The sequence below is a fragment of the Bubalus kerabau genome, chromosome 6 (assembly GCF_029407905.1).
Source record: "Bubalus kerabau isolate K-KA32 ecotype Philippines breed swamp buffalo chromosome 6, PCC_UOA_SB_1v2, whole genome shotgun sequence".
Classification (NCBI taxonomy): domain Eukaryota; kingdom Metazoa; phylum Chordata; class Mammalia; order Artiodactyla; family Bovidae; genus Bubalus; species Bubalus kerabau.
In genome coordinates this window covers 82,718,679-82,723,180 of record NC_073629.1, presented here as the reverse complement: position 1 = coordinate 82,723,180, position 4,502 = coordinate 82,718,679, and the positions used below count along the sequence as shown (strand labels likewise).

At 43.6% G+C, this 4,502-nt stretch overlaps 1 pseudogene; it reads left to right on the top strand.

The window, feature by feature from the left end:
* Positions 1-2,735: 2,735 nt before the first annotated feature.
* On the top strand, positions 2,736-3,602 carry LOC129656203 (40S ribosomal protein SA-like; annotated as a pseudogene).
* Positions 3,603-4,502: the final 900 nt, after the last annotated feature.

Here is a 4,502-nt window from a genome sequence, read left to right as displayed (position 1 = left end):
CTCTGAAAAGAATCACATTCCAGGAGGACACAATTGTCTTTACCTTACCCAAATCTTTCTCTTAGCCTTTTCCTGAAATGCTTTCACCAGAAACTCAACAATAATCGATTGTATGAGGATTTCAGCTAGAGTATAACTGCTTTAAGGCTAATGCAATCTAGACAGCATTCATGGGCTCAGCATTTATCCAGACATTCCATAACCTTATATATGCCTTGCCCTAGGTACTGTGTTAATTGCAGAGGATATGGACTCAGGTGAGACCTGAATGCTGTCCTCAAGCTGCTTAGAATGCAGCAGGGCACACGATCAATAGTGCAGTGTCCGAGGTAAACACAAGTGCTCAGAGAGAGCATACACTGTCTTGATAACAAAAAGACACCACCTCCCTCTATTCAGTACTCCCCACCCTCTAGGAAGAAGAACTAGTTTCCACTCTCAGCCTTTTTTTGTTGCTGTTATTTATTGATTTATTTTTGGCTGCCCTGGGTCTTCCTTGCTTTGCATGGGCTTTCATTGTGGTTCTCAGCCCTTTTTGAGAGGGCCTGGAAGAAGTGATAACCTGGAGGAAGTCTAAAGGAGACTACCGGGTGGAAGGGTTGCATGCTCACATTTCCTCCCTTTAGGCTACCTTTCCCCTTACTTAAAAAGGAGGCAGAGTAGGAAAGAATGTTAGAAGATGAAGAGGGAAATTTTTTAATTGAAAGTAACTGTTCTTGAAAGTTTCTGAATATTGCTGGGGAGAATATTGCTGGTATGAGGAACCACATCAGAGTCCATTACCATGAACAGCCTCTAATTCTATTGACCCCCTACACTGAGAATATCAACAGCTCCACAGAGCCCAAGCAATAAAGCACAAACTCCTTAGACTGCATTAAACACTTCTGTACTCTGGCTTCAGTCTAGAGACTAGAAACTGCTAGTTTCTTCTGATATCCATTTTCCCCTTCTTCTATCATCAATAAAAATTTTAGCTGGAAACAGAGTTGCCCAGATAAAAAAATTATTTCCCAGTTTCCTTTACAGCTAGATGTGGCCAGATGATAAATTCGGGCCAATAGAACACAAGTGAAAATGTCAGGAGGAAGCTTCTGGGAACCTGAACAGACAGCAGATGCACACCTCATCCTGCCCATTGGAACATGCCATACCGATCCTGGATTGTCTACCTCCAGATTTTTAACTAAAAGGGAAATTATTTTCTATCCTATTTCAGCCACTGGATTCAGCCACTACTTGAACATCGTGTATTCTGCAACCTCCCTTTCCCCCAGGTCCGCCCATAGAGGCCTTCTATCAGCCAGGCAGTGTGCTAAGTCTCTAAATACCTCGTCTTATTTCAAGCCTCACAAATACCCTGTTAGGTAGCTGCTATTATTAGTTCCATTTTACAGATGAAGAAACTGAGACTTATAAAAATGAATTTACTCCAGAGGCTATGGTTGTAATCTTTGTAACAGCACTGTCCAGTAGAACTTTCCACAGGAATGGAAATGCTTTATATCTGAGTTGTCTAATACAGTAGCCACTACCCGTATATGGCTGTGGAGCACTTGAAATATGGCTAGTTCAATTTCAATTTCATTAAATTTTAATTAATTAAATTTCGATAGCCACGTGTGGGTAATGGCTACAGTGTTGAATGCTTCAGCTCTCAAGACTCCATGTTGAAGCTTTAGAAAACAGCACCACCATGCCTTGTATTGATCAGGTGCTCAATAGATGTTTGCTTTAGTACTTTGAGTTGGATTGAGGTGAACATCAACCACATTAGACATAATCTATGTAGGGATGGAAAAAAAGTGGAGAAAGGGAGAAACTTCAACAAATTCAGGGACAATATGAAAAATGATGAAGTTGAAGCGACAACAACAAAACACTCAAGCTCAGCATCAGCAGCAGGAGAACCCGCAACTCATTTTGTCCTAGCTCAAGCGGAGTCTGGAAGAGGTATGTCAAGATGGGCAAGGATAGCATATATAAACCCAGTTTAATAAAAGCTGGGCTGGCATCCATTTATAAAAACCTCCAGAGGACACTGAGGTTTCTCATACTGTCTATTAAGAAACTGTCTGTAAAAGGTTGGGATGGGTCTCACTAGGCTGGAAAGAATAAGTCCAGATCACTCTATTTAACAACCATTCATCATAAATTCCATTTTTCATTTGGTGGGGAAATGACAGAAACTTACTCACTCCTGGTTACAGCAATTCAGAGCCAAAAAAAAAAAAAACCCTTCTAGTTATACTATTAGACCAAACTCTAAATTTTAGGCCCCTTTGGAATTTTTCACTCTTGCTTTTACCCCACTGAGGTGGAGCACCAAAGAATGCAGTCAGGGACCCACACTGTTTAGTGAGCTCCTCTCAGCCTGGCCATTCTGGGTGTGACCTTTCACTAGGTCCCTGGCATAAGGCAGCATGTCGTCTCCTGGAGTAAAGCCAGAATGTAAGATGAAAAGCCACATGCGGAGGATGACGCAAGGGAAATAATCATGACTTTCATACTGAGAGCCAGAAAGAAATTTGAGGTCTTAGGCACACTGGTACCTAAGCCTGGGGGTTTTACTCAGCATAAAATTCCCTTAACATTTTATTTTGCAGGGCTTCCAGCCACAGAACAGTAGGTATACTAGCAGTGGAACTTTGGGTGTGCCACTCTGCACTACCCAGAGAGGGGTCCAGATGGTGCTGTCCTGGGTTTCCATAATAACTTAAAGGGAAACATTCACAATGTCCAGAGCCCTTGATGTCCTACAGATGAAGGGGGAGGATGTCCTCAAATTCCAAGCAGCAGGAACCCACTTAGGTGGCACCAACTGTGACTTCAAATGGAACAGTGCATCTACTAAAGGAAAAGGGATGATGTCTACATTCTAGATCTGACGGGGGCCTGGGAGAAGCTTCTGCAGATGGCTTGTGCCATCTTGTTTAAAAACCAGCTGACCAGTGTCACATCCTTCAGGAACACAGGCCAGAGGGCTGTGCTGAAGTTTGCTGCTGCCACGTCAGCCACTCCTCCTGCTGCCCACTTCACTCCCAGAACCTTCACTAACCAAACCCTGGCAGCTTCCAGGGGCTGCTTCTTCTGGTGGTCACCGATCCCAGGGCTGACAACCAGCCTCTCATGGAGGTGTTGTGTGTTAACCCACCAGCCACTGTGCTCTGTACACAGATTCTCCTCTGTGCCTTGTGGACACTGACATCCTTGCAACAAGAAGGAAGCTCACTCAGTGGGTCTGAGGAGATGGATGCTGCCCAGTAAGTTCTGCATGCACGTGGTACCATCCTGGGTACACACCTATGGGAGGTCACACCTCATCTCTGCTTCTACAGAGGGGCTGGAGAGATGGAAAAGAATGAGCAGGATGTGCTGAGAAGGCCACAAGGAGGAATGTCAGGGTGAATGGACCGCTCCAGCTCCCAAGTTCATGGCTACTTCACCTGAGGTTGCAGACGGGTCTGAAGGTGCAGGCACCAGTGCACCTGTCCAGCAGGTCCTGCATAAGATGGGAGACCTCAGCCACCACTGTGGACTGGTCTGCAGCTCCCACTGCTCAGGTGACTGAATGGGTAGGAACAACCACTGAGGGGTCCTAAGCTGCCCTTCTCCAGGCTCTTATGCAGAAAAGAAATAAGGTGGATAGGAAATAAACAGCAGTTTCTTTCAAAACAAGACAAAACAATGTTGGTTGCAATGTGTTTGTATTAGGCAACTAAAGGGCCCATTCAGTCCAGCAAACATTGCTTTAGTTCCCACTATGTGAAGTTAATGCTAAATGCTAAGAGCACAAATACGAATACAGTGACACATATCATAAGCTTTGGGACATTCTGTAGCAATGTCTTAACAGAGAACAAATATTTTTAAAATCGTTGCCATGCCTTACATATACTACTTCAGGTAAGTCTCAAAAGCCAAGATTGATATGATTACTCGTTTTTTCAAGTGAAGAGGTTGAAGTTCAAAGTGATTAAACAACCTGCTTGTTTGTACAACTGGTAATTACCACAACCCAGATCCAAATCCAGGCCTACCTAAATCCAAAATGTGTGTCCTTCTCACCAGGCTTCTCACTTCCCCCATCCCTTCCAAATACAACAGCAAGACAGTATACTCAAAGATTAGCCCCCCGAATAATATCAGGTATCTTCAGGGCCTGTAACAGCATGGCCTTTCACAGGCTGAAGTAACACAAACAATACCCAATCACATATAATAGTTGATCTCCAGCGTCACAATTATCCTGTAAGACAAGTCCTGTTAATATTATCATGCCCATTTGACAAATAAAGAAACTAAGTCTCAGGGAAATTAATTGAGTTGGTCAAAACCATACGACTACTAAAGGAAAGAATCTGTGTTGGAACCCAACGCGACTTTAACTTCTAAGTCAATACTCTTTCAACTAACCACTCTGCCTTGAAAAACAAAGATTCTGAAATCAGAGTAAACTTTGGATTTAATATTAGACCCAATCCTCTTTGGGGAGGGTGGGA